Below are 26,294 nucleotides of genomic sequence, written 5' to 3'. Positions count from 1 at the left end.
TTAAGAAATTGTATTGACAAATAAATAAATGACTCTAACATAAAATCATCTTGAACTTCCAGGGTGGCTGGACAACATATGTGAAAAATCGGGATGGGGTAGAGGATTATAGAAGCCTATATAAGAAAAAGACCCAAAAATTGGGACTGTCCCTATAAAATCAGGACATGTGGTCACCCTATGAACTTCCCACCCATGCCATTAAGAATAGACCAAGAAAAGTCATGAGTGTTACACTGTGCCCTGAATGGCAACAGACTTAACTTCTGTCAGGAAAAAAAGATATACATGGTACACACACTAACACCAATATACATATTTATACATTATATGTAAGTGTAAATAATAGATAATACAATTACAATAACTTTGTGTCTGTGTTATCTAACTTCTGAAACCATTTATATTGGTTTGATAAGCCTTTTGTTTCCTGTTTTTCCAAATAACATAATTGGTTATCATTTTTTCTGGCAAGAACAAAAGAAGAGAATATTCTATGACTTGAAGTAAACTTAAAGCAAAACTAGGATCCTTCTCACCTGCAGTTAGTGAACTGAAATGAGATTGAACAAATTAGAATATTCTTGAAAAAGCTGATCTTAAAGATTCATAGCCACATTACATTTTAATGTAGCAGTCAGCATGAATTAACATGATCATTTCTTCCTAATGATAACTTTGCTAAGGCAGGGGTGCAAAAATATTAAATTTTTAGAAATATAGTTGATTAAACCTTCCTCTCAAGGTTTTATTATCTCCAAATTTCCATTCTCTTGGTGAGAAAACATTCTATTGTATATTCATATATCCTCAGACTTAACCTCATTTAAACAACAAAACAGTAAGAACATTTTTTGCATTCCACTTTGTCTCATTTGCAGTGTGTTGAACACTGCACAGGAAAAAGGGCATTTTGCATCAGAAGAGATTTCTCTGACTTGAACTTGCTACCTGGTAAATGTATCCTGTGACAGGATGTACAATGCCATCTCTTTCCAAGGGGACTGGAGAGTGGGCTGGGCAGGGTTGGAAGACATCTGAAGCTGGTTAGTCTATTGGCAGTCTACTGGAAGAGAAAGGCAGCTGATAGGCTGCTGGGAGTGGGGAGGCAAGCATGGGTACCAGAACTGTCAGAAGACTTGTGGTTTGTGTTTCTTCATGCTCTGGGGGAACCCTGTAGTTGTTCCAGCCTGAAAGGGGCTTTCAAAACAAAACTGGTTTGGGCCTGGATTTCTTTGTTGTTTTCAGCCTGGGAATAGGTTTGGACTGTTATTTTCTGTCTGCCTAGCTTGTCTTGGGTCTATTCTGATGGTACAGAAACCTCAGAACTTTTGGTCCCGTAAATGATCCTGGGAAGGCAGGAGAGGACTTTTGGGACTTCTGCTTTCTCTCAGGCCCCAGAAGAGGAGCTCCCAGCTGCAAGAAGTGTTGGGGCTGAGGGACAATTTGGAGTGACTCTCAAAAATGTTACCAAATCCTGAAGTTCTCATGCTAGCACTGCAGTGGAAGACTTGTGCTATTTCTGGGAAGGGTTAAAATTTATAGTTTTAAGAAAACCCTTTCTTCTAATAACACATTTATGTTAGTTAGTGCAAAATGTACATCAGTCTAGTAAAAAATGTGAGATTCAGCAGTAACTACAACACATTGCTCTAAGAGATTATGAAATTTTCCTAACGACCAAAATGCTCCAACAGAGGGCAGTCAAGACCTCCTGCATATTTTATGAGACATCTCAACTTGGTAGAGAATTGTGGCTTTTCCTTTTATCTTTGATTAGTGTACTATGCCAGTAATATGATGCACTAATTTTACACATTTCATTGGAGTAAAGCTCCCATGCAACCTTAATTCAGCCATCTTGTGCTCCTGCATTATAATACAGCTTTAATTACATGGTCGCACACAATTTTCCCCGCAGGATCTTGTCTCCATAGATAGTTCCTTTTACTTGTATCACACCAACTTCAACAGGTTTTGCCCAGCATAACAATAACAGCTATTAATGCTTATGGACCTGATTTATACAGGTGCTGATCACCCATCACCTCCGTTGAAGTCAAATGAAATAAGGGGCACCCAGCATCGCTGGTCCTACATAAATTTTTCTATAATAGCTCTGTGTGCTTTACGGAACACATGGAACCCCAAAAAGCTTACATCAAGATAACACAGAAGAGGTCAGACAAAAGGAGTTGTGGAGTCCTACTTTCAAGAAGACCCCTGACTAAGGCTTCACAGAAGAAGTGGGTTTGAGCAATGGGAGAGGGACGCTTGCCATGAGAGAAGATGCACAACTGAGGGTAGGAGAAAGAGAAGGGAATCAAGAGAGGAGATATGAATGCAGAACAGTATAGAGTGGGATAAGAAGAGTTGTAATTGAGTCTGTGGAGGCAGGGGGGTGTTGTGCAGAGGCTTGAAGGTGAGGGTGAGGAATTTGAAATAAAGGAAGGACAAGGCAAACTTATGAAGGGATTCAGTGATAGGAATGATGTGGCTGCAATGGCAGGAATGGATGATGTTTTAGCAGCAGCATTCTGGATATGTTGGAGTTCAGCTAGCAGATAATGATATGTCTAGAATGACATAGTACCTTGCCAGGGTACAGTAGAAGTAGTATGTACATCCCAGGCTTCTGTGCTACTCCTGATTAAGTGACTTGTAGGTCTATGTTGGGCTCTAATAGAGAAGTGTTATTGGCAGCAACACCGTGAGAAAATAGGTCTAGATTGACAACCTGGGTTAGTAGGAGCTGTAATTCCACATTCTTTCACCACATAGATCAGTGATATTCAGCCCTCAGTGGTTCAGGATCCAAATTAGCTATCAACATTACCCAAAAGAGCTACAGTAGTGTTAATTCATTGTTTCATTTACTATTTTATATATATGTATATTATTTTCACTGCAAAATTACGAAGTATTCTACAGTTTATTAATAATCTAGTAAAAGCATTCTGATTGGTTAATGACTTAGTTTGGTTAATAATTGAATCACACAATGTTGCAATATTGTGCTGCAAAGAGTCACTTGCGGCTTCCGGGCTTCAGTCTGAGTATCGCTGACATAGATCATTAGTTCAAAGGCAAAAGGGACTTCTCTGCTGTTTCTGGGAACATGCAGTGTCTCCCTCAAAACTTCTGTCAGGCTTTGGTCTCCTGCAGGCCTGCATTGAGAAGGTCAAGGCTTGGTACCTTCTTTCTGTCACATTAGTGATCGTATTCACTTATGGCAATGTACAAGCACACTTGTTAACAAAAACTTACTCAAAGGCATTAACAGCATGTTAGTTTCTTATTAAGCGCTATCACTTTGTTTAAACAATTTTAAGATACTAAAGGACAAAGAAATTAGATTACACATATGTTAACAATTGTTGACAATTAATTAGAAAAGGTGTATTTTAAAATAAGCCATTCAAGTAGTCTGGTATGGAATTACACTTTAATTCTCTCATTCTGTTTGGTTCATCTGCATTTCAACATCTATGTTCTTTGCTACCTTTTGTAGGTTATTCCCTATATCCCTTTTATAACATTAAATATCAACAGTGATCATTACTTCTGATACAAAATACAACTAATGACTTCAGTACATATGTAAGTTTCTATTCAATAAACTCTTAAAAAGTGCTTTGAGCCAGCTATTCATGCTCTTTGGATTCATTTTTCTGTTGCTGTTAATTTGTTTAGACCTTTTATCATACATAGTATATAGACAGTGGGCGTTCGGTTTTAAAGAATTGTCAGTATATCAGTGAAGATAAACACTCTACATTCATGTCTGATCATCTGACTTTGTTTCACATCTTTAAAATATGTGTGTATGCTCTACAATTTTATTCAACAAACACGGGTAGTAAAAACAGGTCTTCAACCTAAAAGATTAATTTTGAACATGTTTTAAAATCCAAGTTGAATTACTTTGAAAAGCAATTCCATTCAAATGTTTAAAATCCCTCTGCCATGAAAATAAAAACTAAATAAGTGCATTTCACCACTTTAGAGATCATTAAATGACTCATTCTTAGAGTAGTTCTTGTAAACCTAGAGTTGATGCCAGATTTCAGCCTTAAGTGATCTTACTGATTTGATTTGGTAGGATACCAAATTCTATTTAACACATATCAGAATTCTCTGTATCTTAATTCATTTTCCTAGTGTCACTTCTTCTGGAGTAACAAATGTATATAAAAGGGCCTTTAGAAGATAATTTTCAGAAAGAGGGTATTATCACGGTGGCTCATAATTTTAGCATTAATTGCCTGTCTAGTTAAATCTTAACCAGTGGCACCCTGAAGGTACCTTCCCATGCTACGTTAGGAATAATCAAATGTCAATAAGTAAATTTCCTCCACAATATAATTGCGCAACTGGCTATGTGCACTAAGGTTTGGTTTTTGCCTTGCCATAAAGAATCAGACATTGCCAGAGACAGGATATCAACTATGAGGGAACAGTGTTCTACTCAAGTATAATATATGCTATGTTCTTCCAGCACCTCCCATTGGCCTGCAACGGCAAATCTTGGCCAGTGGGAGCTGTGATTGGCCGGACCTGCAGACACGGCAGCTAAAAAAACTGACCCAGCCCGCCAGGGGCTTTCCCTACACAAGAGGCAGCCCCAGTTTCAGAACCACTGCATGAGAACTAGATTCCTTACTAGTTTCTTATACAAATTTATTTAGTCTAAATTATTCAACCTCTCTGACCCTTAGCTTCTCCATCTGTAAAAATGGGGATCATAATACTTAATTGGTTCTGACAGCTGTTATGAGGCTTAATTCATTACCGTTTGTGAAGAGTTTGAAGACGTTTGGAGGAAACTGGCCTAGAAATGCAAAATCCTGTTGCTGTTTTCATTACAAAGTGTAACTTCCTCATGAAAGATGGGAAGAATACATTTTTGGGACATATTTGGGAAACTTACAAATCCGCAGTTCAGCTGCAGTGTCTAGAACCTGAGAAAGGCAGTGGTGACAGAAATATGTATTTCACACTCATAATTTTAATCCTGACTTGAAGAGACAGGCTGTCTCAGAAAGGGCAATATTTGACATTATCAGGAAAGTGTTTAAATTGTACTTAATTGTTAATTAGTTGTGTCCTACCCTGTATTTTAGATGACAGCCACTGGTTTCTATTGCCTTTAGGAAAACAGTAGAAACATTGGGATAAAGTGTCTCATAGAATGTAATATTTTTCTTACTAAATCAACTGTGAATTGATTTATTCTATGTTTTGCTTCCTCTGGGGCCTGATCCAATTAATTTCACAGTTGATCAGAGTCTTTCTGTTGACTTCAGGTGGATATGGATTGGCCCATAACACATATAGTACTATTACTGGGGTTTCATAAATTCTGTCAAGGAATAGCATTCTTTTAAAGATGAAACTCCCCCTGCATAAAGCTTGAGTTATCAGAGGCCGAGGGAGGGATGAGTGTGTGGTTGTCAAGGCAAAATGCAGCCTTCCAATCTATGGCCTTGACACTGGGCAGCAGCCAAGCCCTTCAGCTTCTACTCTATGCCATTAGGATGGGGTGTTAAGGGCAGTGATCTGCTTAGTCCCAAATTTTGGATCTGTCTTGTCTTTTTGTCGTCCCTTCATCTTTCTCTCTACAAATGTATACAATGCTCATCACCCTGCTACCTGAGTATACCCATAGTATCAGATATCACTGTTGTTTGTTTGAGGCTGGCACTGAGCCCATGACCACCCCTGCCCTGGGGGCGCAGGGACACTCCTGTGCAGTCACTACAGCTCCCCTTCCAGAGGGCAAATGCAGAGGTTCATGGTTTTGTGTGAACTGGATTGATATCCCTGGAGACTGCAGTCCGCTATTCATCCAAATACTAGAATCAAGTGATACAAACAAGCTGCAGCACTACAAGCTTCCCCCTTCTTGGATGACCAAGAGTGAGAGCATAATTCAGTCTGTGTGACCTTTTCTGTACTTGGCTTCTCTGCAGATACTGCTTGCCACCTAATGTCAGTTAATGCCAGTTGTGGCTGTGGATTTTGTGATAGGGAGACTTGTGCACAGGCTGGGAACTGAGTTGAGACTGACAATAGATTTCTCACAGGTCACTAAACAAGATTCACATGTTGCTAACAATGTTCAGTTGCTACTGACCAGAACAGGACTTGAACCTGTGACTAATCCACTGAGCAGTCCAGATCCTCTTTTTAAAGCTCCTTTTTATCATTTCCTTATTGTTCCAGATCCTGGCTGGAGCCTACGGGCTTTACTGTAATACAAATAAATAATATTAGCAAACTCTTGTAGACTACATAGTATTGCTTCAATGAATGTAATAATCTATGGACTCAAATATGGGCTATAAATTACAGAAAGATACTTTTCCTGGATGCTTGTGGTACTTTAGTTTCTCAGTCCATCTAGTCTAAGACTACAGTATATATGAAATATCCCATATCCGTCCAGAGGTGGGAGGATCTGTCAGCTCCTTATTGAAAGTGATCTTTTAAGAAAAACCACCTGCAGTTAATTGAGTAACAATAAGATATTCTGCTCCACATTGCTTTTATTAGTAGTATTATAATCCTATAATAATGCAATTTTGCTTTTAATGGCATTTTATGGTACATCACTCTTTTGAACCATTTTGCAAATGTAGTGGTCTAAATTCAGGCCTGGTTTCAGGGATGCAATACTTTTTATTCCAGTATTTGCTCTCATTTATACGAGGTCAGAATTTGCCTCTATGTATACAGGACTCATTTCATTCAACCCTGAAATGCATTCAGGTCTGGTTTGGTACATGGTGATTTTCCCTAGAAATTTTCTGTGATGGCAGATTATCCCCTAACTGTCTACCGCAGAGTTTCTTGCACTTTCTGTGAAGGAGCTAATTCTAGCCACTGTTGGAGACAGGATACCGGACTAGATGGTGTGACCCAGTATGGCATTTTCTATATTCCAAGTTATTTAACAACACATGTCAATACTTCACACCATTTTAGGATGAGAAGTTCAGAAAAAGTATTGTAAGTAATGGAACTGCAGGGGAAAGCTCAGATTCTGTAGCCAGAATGTTATTACCCAAATTGGAATTTGGCCAAGGCACTATAGCTAACTTCCTTACTCTAGTGAAAATGCCTTTGGATCTTTCATGGCAAAGCAGCTTAGCTTTTACATCTCATGCAAAAAGTAACAGCTCTAGATCAGTTTGCCTCTTAACACCATGCGGGGACGTTGCTTCCATACTGACTCAGGAGGAGGAGCACCAACTGCTAAATCAGCATCATTTTTTGAAGCACCTCATTAGGGTCTCCCATTTTACCACTGATCCTGCAGACCCATGCTTAGCTGATATAGTCTGACACGATCACAGCCCAAGACATAAGGCAGAATGTTCTGAAAAAAGCAGGCCCTTAATTTTTTAGTGACAAAATATGCATAGTTGATACCTTTGAGAGTGGGTAAGCAACTGAGTGCAATATAGTTAAGCATAGTGCATGAATTTAAATTAGGGCTGTCATAGAATCATAGGATATCAGGGTTGGAAGGGACCTCAGGAGGTCATCTAGTCCAGCCCCCTGCTAAAAGCAGGACCAATTCCCAACTAAATCATCCCAGCCAGGACTTTGTCAAGCCTGACCTTAAAAACCTCTAAGGAAGGAGATTTCACCATCTCCCTAGGTAACCCATTCCAGTGCTTCACCACCCTCCTAGTGAAAAAGTTTTTCCTAATATCCAACCTAAACCTCCCCCATGGCAACTTGAGACCATTACTCCTTGTTCTATCATCTGGTACCACTGAGAACAGTCTAGATTCATCCTCTTCGGAACCCCACATCAGGTAGTTGAAAGCAGCTATCAAATCTCCCCCTTACTTCTCTTCTGCAGACTAAGCAGTTCCAGTTCCCTCAGCCTTTCCTCATAAGTCATGTGTTCCAGCCCCCTAATCATTTTTGTTGCCCTCTGCTGGACTGTTTTTTCCAATTTTTCCACACCCTTCTTGTAGTGTGGTGCTCAAAACTGGACAGAGTACTCCAGATGAGTCCTCACCAATGTCAAATAGAGGGGAATGATCACACTGCTCAATCTGCTGGCAATTCTCCTACTTATACAGCCCAAATGCCGTTAGCTGCCTTGGCAACAAGGGCACACTGTTGACTCATATCCAGTTCTCGTCCACTGTAACCCCTAGGTTCTTTTCTGCAGAACTGCTGCCTAGCTATTCAGTCCCTAGTCTGTAGCAGTGCATGGGATTCTTCCATCCTAAGTGCAGGACTCTGCACTTGTCCTTGTTGAACCTCATCAGGTTTCTTTTGGCCCAATCCTCTAATTTGTCTAGGTCCCTCTGTATCCTATCCCTACCCTTCAGCGTATCTACCACTCCTATCAGTTTAGTGTCATCTGCAAACTTGCTGAGAGTGCGGTCCATGCCATCCTCCAGATCATTAATGAAGATGTTGAACAAAAACGGCCCCAAGACTGACCTTTGGGGCACTCTGCTTGACACCGGCTGCCAACTAGACATGGAACCATTTTTCACTGCCCGTTGAGCACAACGATCTAGCCAGCTTTCTATCCACCTTATAGTCCATTCATCCAGCCCGTACTTCTTTAACTTGCCGGCAAGAATACTGTGGGAGACAGTATCAAAAGCTTTGCTAAAGTCAAGGAATAACACATCCACTGCTTTCCCCTCATCCACAGACCCAGTTATCTCCTCATAGAAGGCAGTTAGGTTAGTCAGGCATGACTTGCCCTTGGTGAATCCATGCTGACTGTTCCTGATCACTTTCCTCTCCTCTAATTGCTTCAGAATCGATTCCTTGAGGACCTGCTCCATGATTTTTCCAGGGGCTGAGGTGAGGCTGACTGGTCTGTAGTTCCCCAGATCCTCTTCCTTCCCTTTTTTAAAGATGGGCACTACATTAGCCTTTTTCCAGTCATCTGGGACCTCCCCCGATCGCCATGAGTTTTCAAAGATAATGGCTAATGGCTCTGCAATCACATCCACCAACTCCTTTAGCACCCTCGGATGCAGTGCATCTGGCCCTGTGGATTTGTGCTTATCTATCTTTTCTAAATAGTCCCAAACCACTCCTTTCTCCACAGAGGACTGATTACCTCCTCCCCATGCTTTGCTGCCCAGTGCAGCAGTCTGGGAGCTGACCTTGTTCGTGAAGACAGGCAAAAAAAAGCATTGAGTACATTAGCTTTATCCACATCCTCTGTCACTAGGTTGCCTCCCTCATACAGTAAGGGGCCCACACTTTCCTTGACTTTCTTCTTGTTGCTAATATACCTGAAGAAACCCTTCTTGTTACTCTTAACATCTCTTGCTAGCTGCAACTCCAAATGTGATTGGCCTTCCTGATTTCACTCCAGCATGCCTGAGTAATATTTTTATACTCCTCCCTGGTCATTTGTCCAATCTTCCACTTCTTGTAAGCTTCTTTTTAGTGTTTAAGATCAGCAAGGATTTCACTGTTAAGCCAAACTGGTCGCCTGTCATATGTACTATTCTTTCTACACATCAGGATGGTTTGTTCCTACAACCTCAATAAAGATTCTTTAAAATACAGCCAGCTCTCCTGGACCTCTTTGCCCCCCATGTTATTCTTCCAGGGGATCTAGCCTATCAGTTCCCTGAGGGAGTCAAAGTCTGCTTTTCTGAAGTCTAGGGTCCATATTCTGCTGCTCTCCTTTCTTCCTTGTGTCAGGATCATGAACTCGACCATCTCATGGTCACTGCCTCCCAGGTTCCCATCCACTTTTGCTTCCCCTACTAATTCTTCCCAGTTTGTGAGCAGCAGGTCAAGAAGAGCTCTGCCCCTAGTTGGTTCCTCCAGCACTTGCACAGGAAATTGTCCCCTACACTTTCCAGAAACTTCCTGGATTGTCTGTGCACTGCTATATTGCTCTTCCAGCAGATATCAGGGTGATCAAAGTCTCCCAGGAGACCAGGGCCTGCGATCTAGTAACTTCTGTTAGTTTCCGGAAGAAAGCCTCGTCTACCCGCATCCCCCTGGTCTGGTGGTCTATAGCAGACTCCCACCATGACATCATCCTTGGTGCTCACACTTCTAAACTTAAATCCAGAGACTCTCAGGTTTTTCTGCAGTTCATACCAGAGCTCTGAGCAGTCATACTGCTCTCTTACATACCATGCAACTCCCCACCTTTTCTGCCCTGCCTGTCCTTCCTGAACAGTTTGTATGCATCCATGACAGTACTCCAGTCATATGAGTTATCCCACCAAGTCTCTGTTATTCTAATTATATCATAGTTCCTTGACTGTGCCAGGACTTCCAGTACTCCCTTCTTGTTTCCCAGGCTTCTTGCATTTGTGTATAGGCATTTAAGATAACTCACTGATTGTCCCACTTTCTCAGTATGAGACAGGAGTCCTCCCCTCTTGCACTGTCCTGCTTGTGCTTCCTCCTGGTATCCCATTTCCGCACTTACCTCAGGGCTTTGGTCTCCTTCCCCCCGTGAACCTAGTTTAAAGCCCTTCTCACTAGGTTAGCCAGCCTGCTTGCGAAGATGCTCTTCCCTCTCTTCGTTAGGGGGAGCCCATCTCTGCCTAGCACTCTTCCTTCTTGGAACACCATCCCATGGTCAAAGAATCCAAAGCCTTTCTCCAACACCACCTGCGTAGCCATTCATTGACTTCCACGATTCAACAGTCTCTACCCAGCCTTTTTCTTGCACAGGGAGGATGGACGAGGACACCACTTGCACCTCAAACTCCTTTATCCTTCTTCCCAGAGCCACGTAGTCTGCAGTGATCTGCTCAAGGTCATTCTTGACAGTATCATCGGTGCCCCTGTGGAGAAGCAAGAAGGGGTAGCGATTTGAGGGCTTGATGAGTCTTGGCCGTCTCTCCGTCACATTGTGAATCCTAGCTCCTAGCAAGCAGCAGACCTCTCGGTTTTCCAAGTTGGGGTGGCAGATAGATGACTCAGTCCCACTGAAGAGGGAGTCCCTGACCACCACCACCCACCTCTTTCTCTTGAGAGCAGTGGTCGTGGAACCCCCATCCCTAGGACAGTGCTTCTCATGCCTTCCAACTGGTGGAGTCTCCTTCTCCCTTCTTTCAGATGTGTCATCTAGTCCACTCCCCGCATTAGTACCTGTGGAGAGAACATGAAAACAGTTGCTCACCTTTATCTGCATTGCTGGTACATAGACACTCCTCTTTCTTCTTCTGGAGGTCACACACTGCCAAATTTCTTCACTGCCCTTCTGTCCCCACTGCGCAGCCTGCTCTGATTCTTCAGAATGTTGCGCCCGTAGAAGCATATCCTGACGTCTGTCCAGGAAATCTTCATTTTCTCTTATGCAGCGCAGGGTCAATACTTGTTTCTCCAGATCTCGAACCTTCTCTTCCAATATGGAGACCAGCTTACACTTTGTACAAACAAAGTCGCTTCTGACCTGTGGAAGAAAGATAAATGTGGCGCAACCTGTGCAGGTAACAACAGCTGAATGCTCACCTTCCATATTACCTTCCTTCTAAGAGCTTCCTCAGCTGTTGCAGTAACTACTCAGAGAAGCCCACAAGATGAAAGCCTCAGTGGGCTGTCCCTAGGCAAACTCTCAAGCAAACTTCCTCTGTTAGCCTCTGCTGTTTGCATCTCTGCTGGTTCGCAGCTGACTGCCTTTTTAAAACAGTCAGGCCCTCTCAAGGCCCACCTGGAACAAAGCACTCCCAATTCACACTTTTCAAACAATCAAGCACACAGTCAAACTGACACACTGTCCCCACAACAGACACTCAGATACTTACCAACACAGCCTCCATAATGCAGCACTTAAACAATAATAGAATACCATTTATTTAAAGATTTTTGGATGTTTTCTACATTTTCAAATGTATTGATTTCAATTACAACACAGAATCAAAGTGTACTGTGCTCCCTTTATATTTAGTTTTTGTTACAAATATTTGCACTGTAAGAAACAAAAGAAATAGTACTTTTCAATACACCTCATACAAATAATGTAGCAAGCTTTTTATCATGAAAGTTGAATGTACACATGTAGAATTACGTACAAAAAAAACCTGCATTCAAAAATAAAACAATGTAAAACTGTAGAGCCTACAAGTCCAGTTAGTCCTACTTCAGCCAATTGCTCAGACAAACAAGTTTGTTTACATTAGCAGGAGATAATGCTGCCCAGTTCTTGTTTACAATGTCACCTGAAAGTGAAAATAGGTGTTCGCATGGCACTGTTGTAGCTGGGATCTCAAGATACTTACATGCCAGATGCACTAATGATTCTTCAACCACCATTCCATAGGACATGCATCCATGCTGATGATAGGTTCTGCTCGATACTGATCAAAAGCACAGAAGACCGATGCATGTTAATTTTCATCAACTGAGTCAGATGCCATCAGCAGAAGGTTGATTTTCTTTTTTGGTGGTTCAGGTTCTGTAGTTTCCTCATCGGAGTGTTGCTCTTTTAAGACTTCTGAATGCATGCTCCACACCTCATCCCCCTCAGATTTTGGAAGGCACTTCAGATTCTTAAACCTTGGGTCAAGTGCTATAGTTATTTTTAGAAATCTCACATTGGTACCTTCTTTGCATTTTGTCAAATCTGCAGTAAAAGTGTTCTTAAAATGAACAACATGTGCTGGCTCATCGTCCGAGACTGCTATAACATGAAATATATGGCAGAATGCAGGTAAAACAGAACAGGATACATACAATTCTCCCCCAAAGGAGTTCAGTCACAAGTCTATTTAATGTGTTGTTTTTTTAACAAGCCTCAGCATGGAAGCTTGTCCTCTGGAATGTTGGCCAAAGCATGAAGGGACATATGAATGTTTAGCATACCTGGCATGTAAATCCCTTGCAGTGCTGGCTACAAAAGTGCCATATGAACACTTGTTCTCACTTTCAGGTGACATTGTAAATAAGAAGCAGGAGCAGTATCTCCCATAAATGTAAACAGACTTGTTTGTTTTAGTGATTGGCTGAACATGAAGTAGGACTGAGTGGACTTGTAGCCTCTAAAGTTTTGCATTATTTTGTTTTTGAGCATAGTTATGAAACAATAAAAATCTACATATTTAAATTACACTTTCACGATAAAGGCAGTGCACTCCAGTACTTGTATGAGATAAACTGAAAAATACTATTTCTTTTATTTATCATTTTTACAGTGCAAATATTTGTAAAAATAATATAAAGTGAGCACTGTATACTTTGTATTCTGTGTTATAATAGAAATCAATATATTTGAAAATGTAGAAAAACATCCAAAAATATTTAATAAATTTCAATTGGTATTTGATTATTTAACAGTACGATTAATCGTGATTAATTTTTTTAAGTTAATCTCATGAGTTAACTGTGATTAATAGACAGCCCTAATTTAGATGGAATATTTTTCCCACAATTAATCCAAACTGAACTAACTTATGCTCAGCATTAGTCCAGATAGATCATTTCCATTTTGACAAGCTACATCTATAGTACTGTAGCATTTACTCAATTGACATTCTAATCAATACTTGTCCCCTCGCTGATTATTATCTAAGTATATTAATTTGATTTACATATCACATGTGCTTTGTCATTGTTTATTCATCTCTGACATTTTATTTTTGCATTTTAAAGGCTGGCATTACAAGCAATTGGACAAATGGTATTGTTTGTTTGATATTTATATATGTTTATACACATGAACTAAAGGAAAAATATCTCTAGTCACCTTGGGAATTTATACAGAAAAATGACTGCTGTTGTGCTTTTTGTTCAAAAGATTTGAAGTATTCTTTGGAACCAGACAGTTATGGGATCCTTCATGCAATTAACTTGTGACTAGCTACTAAAGCAGTGGCTAGAATATTGTTGTGGGAAAATCTCCAGGGTCTCAGCTTCCCTAGGTAATACAGAAACTGAACAGAATACCAAACTGATTGAATAAAATCTTGTTTGGTTTTAAATCTCTGACTTATACAAAGAGTCTTAGAGTTTCAGTTTACATTCTAATTTTTATCAACTGAGACATATCAAAAGCTGTGCAGCCACTTAGTATTTGTTTAAAACACCATTCTAAATAAAGCAATTTCCTTAAAGTTAAAATAGAGGTGAGCTGATTTTTGCAGCAAATAAGATTTTGTTCCAATGTAGTAAACGGTTCATGTAATATTTCCTTTGTGTCATATGCCTCATTGAACAGGGCTGCTTAATAAGGCATTATTTCAGTGTCAGAGCCCAAACACTTTCAACATATAAACTCATGAAGATCAGAACACTGACAATTGTATTGGAGTCTCTATTGACTGCTGAAAAAACCCTAAACTCTTTCCTTAGCAAGCTAATACTGGAGAAATTATCACTTGATATGTAATGTATAGCATGCCATATCTGGGATGTCTCTGTCACTAGTGTGCTTAAAGCAGCAATAGAAGTCCTAAAAGCTCTTCCCGCAGTACTCAAAAATCCTGTGGCCCAATTATCCAGTCAGTCATGCACATGCAGCTCACACTAAAGTCAACAGGAGTGCTGTGTGCAGGACTAACTGGATTTTCAGACACCTATAATTTGTGTCTTTCATCCTGCTATGCTTAAAACAATGGTGTAAACCTGTTCTTCCAGCTTGCAGTTTGGAGCTTGCACAATAGCTCAGACTTCCCAATTATCACATTAAAAAGCTCAAGGAAGCATTTTGAAAATATTTCTGTATTCTTTATCTGTGATCAGTTCTGTGCATGCTATTGCTATGGTATTTTGGATGGGATTTTTGGTGGGGATGGGTAAGTAAGTACAAATGGAAGTCATCCCAACCTTCTTCCAAAACTTCAACCAAACTATAGACCCAGCTATCAGAGGAGCTGGGTATCCACAGCTCCCATTGATCTCAGTTAGAGTTTTATCTGTTAAGTTCCTATGAAAATCAGGCCCTATTGGTAGACAATTAGAATTGCCATTATAATTTGTGTTGTGGTAGGGGCTAGGCTCCCTAATTAGGGAACTGAGCACTGAGGGTACACACACAATGAAAAAACAGCCTCTGCCTCAAAAATCTTACAGCCTATGTAAACTCCAATATGCAGTAATAGAGAATGCTGTCAACTGTTACATCTGCATTTCAGGCAAGGTGCAGCAGTTCTTCTCCTGTGGCTGGAGGAGAATGAATCCTTCTCTGGCTGTGGAGCTGCTTTGCTGTCACTATTGCAATCCCCACTGTTTCTGCAGCCCCCTTTTTCAGAGCTCCTATTGGCTGATGGGGCTACATAGCATCAGCTCTACCAACCCTTCCCCAACACCTCTCCTGATATGCTCCTATTCTGCCCATCAAACCCAACCACTCAGGGAAACCCAAGAGTCCACGCATAGCGAAGTGGTGTGTAAAACATCTGCAAGTGTTCCCCAAATCCTGCCACCTCCTCTCTGCAGTGGAAGTGCACTAGTTTAGGCTCCTCAATGGCCATGGAAAATGGGGTGAAGTTTGCCATGTTGGATTATTTGCCAAATACAATGTCACCATGCCCATGGTTGGGAGATCATGTAACATACAGACTTAAATATATTAGTGCACTTGATGAGGCTTTTCTTTTTAAAAGTTTCCCCCTCTTGTCTGGTTAGAGGATGCTTCAGGAGAGGCTTTCCCCATCCTTTAGCATATAGGAATCCTCTTGGAGGGTGTCTCCATTCCCTTTTGCCCAGGAGAACGTGTATTTCAGGGAGTATTCATAGGCCTCATCCTATTAGCAACAAGTATGAGTGCTGGGTTCACTACTATGAGTCTTGAAGAAGAATGTAGGCATTGGGACATGACTACCAGGGAAGAGCTCATCAATAGTGTGATGAGATACCATCCTCAAAAGTTCAGAAAGGGAGAGTTAACCAAAGCTCTAAAAAAAGTTCCTGGATTGATTTGTGCCTCTTCTTTTACAGGGCAGAGCTTAGTCTAATTCATCCACAATTGCATATAGTGCAAAGAGAAGAGTAAAATTTTTTACTCTTGTGATAAAATGTTCAACTTTAACTTTGCCTTTATCAGGATTGGATGGTTTGGTTTTTTTCTGTGCAGTAGAGAGGGAATTTATTACAGTGATAAAATGGCAGGAGGGGCGCTTAGATTGGCAACTGCATTATGTCCTGTGAATAGACGACAGCTCAGAAGCCACAATGAGCAGGACTTTTTTCTGCCTGATCAGTAGGGTCCGTTTCAGAGAACGTGGCCTTTTCAGTCAATCCACCATTCCTTTAGATTGTCAGGTTCAGCCATGGAATTTGTTGCTGTTAGAAATGGATGAACATTGGGCGTGTGGACTTGGAGAATGTTTGCCTAGGCTGAAGTTCAAATGAAGAGCTGCCACGGATATTTAAATACCTCATGGTAAATATCCTGTGGAAGGGACATCACAGCAGAATAGTTTGGAAAAAAGATGATAATAGAAACAAACAATTTGATTTTCCCTTGACCCTTATTGCAGAAGGCCTTTGAAATGTGAACTAGGCAGAGCAGGAATTTTGTTGTGCTTACTTTTGAATCTTTATTTTTTAAGTTTCTAAAAAGCATTATGGTCCTAGAAAGAATTCTGATTCTTCATTAAGCCTTCAGTAAGCTAATTCTGAAATACAGTATCAGCTACCCATTACTTAAGGATAACTGAGATATATTGTGGATGAAATACTTGAAGATTTACTGTCTGCCTTCTAGTCTGTCACTGCTCCAACACCTCAGCACAGTGTACTCTTCTGGTGACATTCATCTGTGTGTTCCATGAAGTGTTGCATTTGCTGGTCTCTGACTAAACACAAATGTGCCAGTGATTGACATCCCTGCTCTCCAGCACGAGAGAACAGTGTGACATAAGTGGTGTGGTATAACATGGATAGGAAGAACAAGGAAATTGAAAGAACTCCCACCGTTTTCTTAAAAGTGCTAGAAAATATGTTTAAAATGCTTCAAAGAACTTCTCTTTCTAAAGAAGAACAGAAATTGGTTTCAAAAAATCTTGAAGGGTCTCCATTAATCATCTGCAGGGCCAGAGTCCTGAAAGGCAGGTGGAGGAGATGCATCATTCAAGTGCTGATGCTTGGAGATGATCATAACGCCTTCTGGGAGCTAGGGGAGCATACAGAGCAGGAGGCCACAGGTGCAACCCCTGCTCGCTGCAGTGTCCTCTCTCCAGCATGAATCAAGCAGGAGCATAGCTATGCCTAGTCATGCGCCTTATGGGAACACTGCCTATCTTAGGGTTTCCTACCCTGCTCACCATCACACTGCTGTGCTCCATTTTCCACTCATACTGGAATGGCCATAACTTGACTCATATTGTAGAATCTAAAAACAGCCTCCACTCTCTAGAGGTTGGCAGATGCCCTATAGTCAGTAGCCCAGATTGTGAGGCTTAAGTCTTGGCCTCCACTAGAGGTGGGGTGCAGAGGAAGGTTCCAAGGTGTGGGTTCTAATTTGTACCAGCTGATGGTAATTTCCAAGGGAAAATGTGTCAGCTGGGGATAGCCGTGGTGCAGGGTTCTCCAGCCACCCTGCACTAATTGCTGCAGGGAGGGAGATATAGGAGCCAAGTATGCCATCTCTTTGCCCAGTGGGGATTCCCTTCACCCTTTCCTCATGTACATGTCCTTCACATCCAAAAGCTTCCTGGTTGATACACAGAGGGAAAGGGGGGTTGGACCTTCTCCAGGTAGCTGCAGGAAGCAATGCCTGAAATTCCAAGTGAGAATGTGCCTGGCTCCTGCTCAGGGGCTCAAGGAGGCTGTCTCCTTGCACATTTTTCCATATTTTAGCACCCAGGCAAGGCTCGTCACTGGTGAGCCCAAGGATTTAGTTATTTCCTGATGCTCATGATAATTTTAGTCCCAAATTAAATTGTCTCCAGCTGGCATCTCTTGCATAAATATTCAGCCATGTCTAAATATTGTTGTTTCAGCTGCTGCAAAAGCTGCAAAAGAAACTTGTACAACAGATGCTGCAAAATTCATCAAACTTGTAATTTTCAAAACATTTGGTGTTTTTACCATTAAATTTGTGTCTTGGTTTTGCTTGAGAAAACACAACTCTCAGAGTAGTTTTATTGTTCATATTACAGTCCTTTCCTTGATTGAATTTACTAATATTATCAGACAAGAATAGTGATTCTTGACCAAATTTACAATCCCAATTACAGAAATATGCACCAAGCATATGGGTGTTGCATTACTGTACTACTACCCTTTATTTTCATCATGGTGCTAGTTGCAAAGCCACTCTAAGTTTGTAAAGATAAATAGCAATGACAGCTCAGTCAAACATTAGTATCTGTGCCTTGAGTCACATAAAATCACAGTTTGTAAAATATATCAAGGAGGCATTGAATTAACTTTGAAGCCATTAGTGCTCAAGCAGAATGTGAAAGCAGAATGTGACATTTCAAAATATTTAGGTGGAAATAGGAAGGAAAAACTGAAACTTCAAAGTTAAAGCTGAGCTATTCAGCAGATGGGATTTTTTTTTTAAAGCACTGCCACAGTTTAGGACATTAATAAAGCTACTGTAGCAATTTGAGCTTTTGTTACTCCGGTGACTGCTCTTTGGTTTCCAGCACTCTGTGTCAGGGCTGGAATCGTAATTACAGCATTAGCACTGAGTTTCTACACAAGAACACAAATGATCTCAGAAGGTCACTCATAGGGCTATTTGCTCGTGGATTGATAATGAGAAGACAGTCACAAGCAGTGTGACTTATTTGTCCAGTGGTGCTAGGGCTGTGCTGCAGGACATTGTATGGTCTTCTCCCCCCTCCCCCCCCCCGCCCCATTTAGATTTTGTTGCTATCAGCAGTGGAACAATGCACAGAAAACAAATCAGTGAGCAGCGGAATAGCAGAAAATACTGTGGGATTTTAAATGCATCATTGTCCCATGTTACTTGAATTCCTGTTGCCACTCAGTGTTATCTCTTAATGTTACCAGCTATACCAGTTTGCTATAAACCAACAAAACAAAACAAAAGTTTAACCTATTGTCAATCTTATATAATTTCATACTATTTTATTGGGAGGAATGCAAAAAAAAAAAGATAAATTTGAGGCTATATATGAGTTTAAATATTTTAAAGACACTGATACCTTGGTTAACTTACTGGAAAATATATATCAATGGTAAACAACACTGATTTACAAATTGACAGATAATTTTAGTTGGAGGAGCTGATCTAAAGAGCTGTGAAAGTTCTCCTTAATTGTGTATATTTTGAATGATCTCACAATGGAGATAGATGGCCTTCACTGAATTCAAAGTTTTATGGCTTTCTCAAACTATTGCTCTGAAGGATCACAAACTATTGCAAATAATTGAATCCCATTGTTTTTCAACCTGTTTTAGAACGCCTCTCCCACCACTCCCACCCCATGGCTTTCACATGGCCTTATTTTAGGTGGAACTGCTAACAAAGTTTGGGTTAGGTTGCCTAACACTTTCCATTATAAGCTCTTGTTTTCAGTTGTTTAGCATAACTTTAATTGTTTGGTCTGAAGTGCTTGTTCTCTGCCTCAGGTTGAATTTTGTTTGATGTTTCAGCAAAAATGGTTCAGCTATTTATAACAACAAGGTTAGGTAGTAATAGCTGAGGTGTTGCTCTAATTTGCACCAGCTGGCTGTGATCTCCAATCTGGGATAGTCAGAGCACAATGTTCTCCAGTCACCCTGCACCAATGGCTGCAAGGAGGGAGCTATAGGAACCAGCTACACCAGCACTGTGCCAAGTGGGGACTCCTCCACTCCAGGAGAATCTCCAGCAGGAACATGAGTAGAATAAGGCAGATAATCTGCCCCAAAATATTGTATATGGCCACTTGACCTTTTTGAAATACTATGTTAGGCCTGCAAGCTGAAAAGCTGGAACTCCACTGGTATAGGCCACAAATTTCAAACTTGAGTGCAGCTACCTAAATCCATTATGAGGCACCTAAATAAGTGGCTGGACTGTCAGAGTTGCTACGCATGCGTAACTGCCATTAAAGTTAACAGGAGTTCAGCATCTCTAAGAATCAGACCATTTATTTAGATTTCTAAACATGGATTTAGGTGCAAAACTTTATGCACCCAAGATTGAAATTTTTGGTCATGCCTTATTAATATCCTAAACGTATACAGAGTGTCATTAAACATACACATAGTAAATTTATTGACTTCTATACCATGTAGAACTTGATTCACAAATATTTTCTCAATGATGCATTGAGTTATCTGGGGGTAATGTACCATTAGCTCTAATGGGAAGTGGGCATGTCACCCTTACACATCTAAGTGAACAAATAAATTGCTTGTTGGATACATTGCACTACTAGGAACATTTCACAGCACTTCCAAAACAAAAAGGTGATTAACATTAGGCTTCCACTGCTAGAGACCCCATTTGTCTTGACTCAAAAATGAAATGAATGTGATATTCCTAATGTGATCCCAGATGAACATGATTGCAAAAAACACTGAAGTTGGCAGATTTTTAGTTCAAGACTGGCTCAGTGCTATAAAAGAGGATATTACGTAGCAGGATTGAGTTATATTGGAAGGAATCATATTGTGACATCTGTCTTCATCATGGTTGGCTTGTAGTCCCCTGGTTCTCAGTCTCTCACCTTTATCATAGCATATACTATGGACACTGACATAAAATAGTCATAGTGGAGAGCTGGCTGACTGCTTATGTGCTACTGCATGTAACTTAACTGCAAGTCATATCTTGTGATATTGGTGTACAATGTATCCTCTAAGTTTAAAAATATAGAGAAAAAGAATTTCAGTTATTCAGGTGTGATCTGTTGTACCTATTCCTAATGCACTGTATTTTAGGTCTGAATTTCAATAACTAAATATAAATGAAAGGTATTACAAAGATTGTTCAGAGTTAGAAAAAGCTCATTTCTAACTCTAGAACAAAAATCTGCCTGGCTTGTAATTTCACTACAAACTTTAGGTAGTGTTTTGATTGAATGAGCCATCAAATACACAAAATTTTAATGAGAGCATTGGTATTAAATTCAGAAATGTCTCTTTGTATTCCTGTATTTTGGGAATAGAGTATAGGTTTTGTGTAGAAGTTTTGATAAGGATTTAAACATTGCTGGTAGTGTAGAAACTTTGTCAGCAATTAAGGCAACCATAATATGCTGAGGACTAGTTTTACCCATTAGAACTCTCTTTACTGACAGGATGCACCGTCATCCAGAATATTACTTTGAAGACAAAGCATAAAGGACTGTCTACACTAGCACTTTGGGGGAAATTTCTCACCATTGCACAACCACGGAACAGTTTCACAAGTGAGAGCAGTGGTGGGAGTACTAGGGTAGACAAGAATGGATGTTTTTATTTCACTGGCCTCCACAGCTGCTGTGATCAGAATAGATGACACTGTGGTGAAGACACTTGCTGTATCTATACAAATGCTCCCACCATTACTTATGCTGACAATGATAGTGCAACGGTGGCAGGTTTCCAGTGAAATTCTAATAGAATTTAGATTACTGGACTTGGAGGGTCAGTTTACATCAGCACCCATATTTTTGTATAAACATTCAAATGTTGATGAGCATACAAGTGTCTCTGAACAGCTGGACTACCAAATCATAATGATCAGTTATTATAACTACCCCTTGTTTCTACAGGGTCAGATGGTAGGTGTGCTTTGCCCTTTACAGACAAAGTAAAGAGGCTGGGTCCCTGCTCTGAGTAGTTTACAAATCCAAGAACTGCATTGCACCAGACGGGGACAGCCCTATCTGTAGGGGACTCTGCCAAAGTGCTCCACCACATTTAGAACTCAGAGAAGTATCATGCAAAATATACTCCATCTTGCCCTGAGATGGGATGTAATCTGCATCATCTTTTAAAATGGCACAGCATCCTCCTGTGTACCTGGCCTGCTAAGTACGCTAGGCCCAGCATAAAGATGCCATACTCCCACCTTTCCCTGTCTCCTTTTGGGCAGTGTTCATCTCTGGTGTACACAGAGGGAGTCTCTGCACTCTTGCACAGGGTCTGTGATTGTCTCTGGACTCTCTGCAGCTCTCTGGACTCTACATAAGCCTTCTCCCACACACTGTGTACTAAAGACAAACCAACTCTAAATTGGATGGGCTGTAGCCTTAACATAGGCAAACAAAAGGATTAGGGACAATGAAATTAACACAATACCTGACAGGAGATTAATTGCTTATGCAATGTACAGATAGTGCTAGTTCCCCTTTTATTTTAATTAAGTTGTCTGAGAAATGGGGAGCAGCAAAGGAAAGTGCTGGGTTTTGATTGGGGGATAAACACAGTTGCATGGCACATGGGCTCCAGGAGTTCATTTCCAGACCCAGGTGACAGTGTGAGAGAATACACAGGCTTCAATGGCCATTAGATGCCTAAGTATGATATACAGAGCAGGTTAGGCACCTATTTGCATTTGAAATGCCTAAATACCTTTATAAATCTGATCCCTAGTCTAAAACTTTACTGCCAGCCTCATCTCTAGAATGGGCTCGATTAACACCCTGGAGCTACACATACAAATGTTGGGGAAGTTTGGATGCATGTCCGTGCCTTTTGACTTGGACCCATTTCTGTTTGTATCTAATCACAGCAACAAAGATTGGTGAGTATGGAACAGCTGACCATCTGTTGGTACAATTTCAAGAGGAGGAGAGGCAGGGCATCTCTGGGACTCACTTCCCTTCAGTGTATGCCAGTGTGTTTATATGGCATCTGTAGGGCCCTACCAAATTCATGGCCATGAAAAACACATCACGGGCTGTGAAATCTGGTCTTCCCACCATGAAATCTGGTCTTTTGTGCGTGTTTACCCTGTACTATACAGATTTCATGGTGGGGACCAATGTTTCTCAAATTGGGGGTCCTGACCCAAAAGGGAGTTGCGGGGGGGGGGAGTAGCAAGGTTATTTGAGGGGGATTGCAGTATTGCCACCTTAACTTCTCTGCTGACTTCAGAGCTGGGCAGCCAGAGAGTGGCAGCTGTTGGCCAGGTGCCAAGCTCTAAAGGCAGGGCCCCATCGGCAGAAGTGCAGAAGTAAAGGTGACAATATCATACTATGCCACCGTTATTTCTGCACAGCTGCCTTCAGAGCTGGGTGGACGGAAAGTGGTGGCTGCTGACCGAGGGCCCAGCTCTGCAGGCAGCAACACAGAAATAAGGGTCACAATACCATACCATGGCATCCTTACTTCTGTGCTGCTGCTGGAGCAGTACCACAACCCTCCTCTACAATAACCTTGCAACCCCTCCTGCCCACACACACACAACTCCTTTTTGGTTTACAATTACAACACCATGAAATTTCAGATGTAAATAGCTGAAATAATGAATTTTATTATTTTTAAAATCTATAACTGTGAAATTGACCAAAATGGACCGTGAATTTGTTAGGGCCCTAGGCATCTGTCCTGCTGAATCTGAAGACTTTCTTTCCTTTGATTGTACAACTGTTTTATTGCATATTGGGAGATGGGCTCCTGGTGATTTCTACTGTTCCATTTCCAGCGTTCATTGAGCAATGATGCCTTTTAAAACCTGAGATACGTTTTAAACTGTTTTCTTGGTGCAAAGATATATCAGTGGAGTTTCCTCAGGGAGCTTTGGGAACATACAAGAAAAGGTGGAGTGAGTTCTCTTCACAAATAGTTTTTTCTATTAAGATAGGATGGGGAAAGCAAACAACATGCCTTACCACTTCGTGTTGCCATTTTCTCCACTGAGAGCTCAGGCAAAAGGGTGACAAAAACTGACAGCGAGAGAGACCTTGTAATCAAGAATATTGATGTGTGTTGAAATGCTGGAAAGTAGATTGTGAGTAAGTGTCTGCAAAAGTGAATATTTCTAGCCTAATTTTGCTACAAACTACAGGTGTTACTAAAGTCAGTGGGAGGATCCCTATGCCTACCTACTAAGTCGGAATTTGGCTCTTTATATAAAAATAAGCCTTTAAGGAATACACTGTACCTAGCTAATGGAAAATAGGATTTTTTTTCTTCAGCTACATGATTAGATTAGAGATAACATAATTTTTATGAAGCATTTTTATTCTTGTGGTAAAATAGTCCTAGCACTGAAGGTTTGGCTCATTTATGTTCCAGAGATGAAATTGTATACAAAATTATTACGCAGCAGTTTGAGGAACTACTTAAAAGTTTTATTTTGTAAATTTAATGAGAGATTTGAATCTTAGTTGTCAAAATTAAATATGCAATAGATCTAGCTACTAAATAAATGTTAAAGAATCATTTAAACTCTATTGGACTGTGTAAAACCAACACTTACTTTCTCATCAATTTTGCATATCATGGTTGGGTTAATAAAAGTGCTGAAATCGTAGCAAGTTAAGAGTCTGTGTTTGAATCTGGCTTTGCAATTCATCAAATGTAAAATTTTCTAGTTTGTTTTATTTTCATCTATAAAGTGTTGGCTGGATAACTGCATGGAAAGACATTAATATGAAGTCAAGTCACACACAAAAATATCTCGCTCTGGCTCTCTTTGGCTTATTTAACAAAAGTCCAACTCTAACATTTTCTACATTTTTGCAGTGGCAAAGATGTAGAGCAAAGATTGGGAACTGACTGGATAATTAGTTGATTTGTGGCTCACTACTATGGTAGTTTAGTGGCTCACTACTATGCAGGTGGTAATCTAGGACAGCAGAATACGATTGACAGAAAACTGTGGGCTGATAGGCACAGAGATTTGCTAGTTTGCCTCAGGCAACAGAACACTAGTACTAGCTTTGGATATTATGCAATTGCACAGTTTATTTTTAAAGGAAATTTGTACACGCTTATTCATAAAAAGGGAACTTGTCCTTCCTTTGATAACTACAGATTGTCAGTATTTTACATGAAATCCATACATGAAGTGTATTGGTATTGATCATAAGCTCTTACCCATTCCTTGGTATGGAAACATTGTAAGAATATACAAAGTTGCCATAATCTAATTGTTCATTCTCTTACTCCCTGTTTGATGGCAAGTCCTTCAGTGCATATCTGGTGGGAGATAAAGGCATGCATTTCATGGTTCCTTCTTCTACAGTAAGAAGTTCCACATCCCCCCACACCTGGTCTTCTCTTGCATTCCCTTGCTGATTAGGTGGACCACACACCAGCATTATTATTAAAGTGGATTGCCTTCAAGATAGCTTTTACATATGTCTAAAGTTAGGATTATTACAGTTTTTGCAACTATCAAGTAGTGACGTTCTCTGGTGTTGGAAGTAGAGCTGGGTGCATTTTTTTTTTTTTACAGTGAAAAATATAGTTTCAGGTGAACCAAAACATTTCACAAATTTGCATCCATTTCACTTAATTGTTTCAGTCTAAACATTTAGAATTTTCTGTTTGAAATCACTTTTCATTGAGAACTTTCCTTCAATTTTATTAAAAAAAAATGAAAATGAAAAATCGAAGTGAAACTTTTTGATTTACCTGAAAAGGGGGGCTGGGGAGGGGTTCAAATTTTTGAAACTTCCAAAATAGCTGTAGAGAGAGGCCCTTTATTCCAAAACCCGAATACAGAGTTGGAATTTGGTTTTAAAAAAATAGAAAGTGGCCACATGCAAAGCCTGCTTGCTGAGCCCAGGTGTAAAGTGATCCCTGGAAAGGCACAACTTTACCTGTGCTTTTCATGAAATTGAAATGCTGTAAGTAAATAGAGTTTACAAGCAACAAATATAGCGTTTAGGAGCAGTGCCCCCATTCCACTCCCCTACTGTAATATCATTTCCGCACAACTGAGATACTGACAAAAATTGCTACCATGGTAAAAAACATCTTCTAGCTGTCCTGTGTATTGAAAGAAACTTCCCTCCCTTGCATCCCTCAATAAGAATATGTAGGCAAGGTGGAGACACCAAATTTAAAAAGCAGTTTAATAAAATAACTCTATCAAAATGGCTCTTCTATTGACGGTGCAGAGGAGGAAAAAAATCAACTATATTAAGAGTTGTAGGGGTGTCTTCTCCTTCCCACTACTGCAATTTATTTAGTGTTAACTACACACTATACAATGCAACCTGTTTAGAGCTACAGTAGTCACTTCTTCAGACTTTTCCAATAGTTATGGCTAGCTATTATTTTCTTTTGTTTACCTCATGCTTGCATTTTTATTTCTTGCCTATCTTCTTTTCCAGTGCACTTCATACCACTCTAAGAGGAATCAGAATAAGGGAAGAGAGTTTGATATATAAACTATTAGAATATTCTCTTTTTATTCAATCTTCATTCTTCACTTTGGCAGCAAGACACTATAGCATTCTATTTACTCTGTAAAAGTATTCTCTTTA

At 40.4% G+C, this 26,294-nt stretch overlaps 2 protein-coding genes across 2 annotated transcripts in view; one reads left to right on the top strand and one right to left on the bottom strand.

Moving 5' to 3' along the window:
* The window catches only part of RSL24D1 (ribosomal L24 domain containing 1), a 922,223-nt gene that overhangs the window by 501,571 nt on the left and 394,358 nt on the right, over positions 1-26,294 (bottom strand). The window lies entirely within an intron of this gene.
* UNC13C (unc-13 homolog C) overlaps positions 1-26,294 on the top strand; it is a 375,739-nt gene that overhangs the window by 250,587 nt on the left and 98,858 nt on the right. The gene's annotated exons all lie outside the window — the stretch shown is intronic.

The sequence above is a fragment of the Gopherus flavomarginatus genome, chromosome 9 (assembly GCF_025201925.1).
Source record: "Gopherus flavomarginatus isolate rGopFla2 chromosome 9, rGopFla2.mat.asm, whole genome shotgun sequence".
NCBI lineage: Eukaryota > Metazoa > Chordata > Testudines > Testudinidae > Gopherus > Gopherus flavomarginatus.
This window is presented reverse-complemented; position numbering and strand designations above follow the sequence as displayed.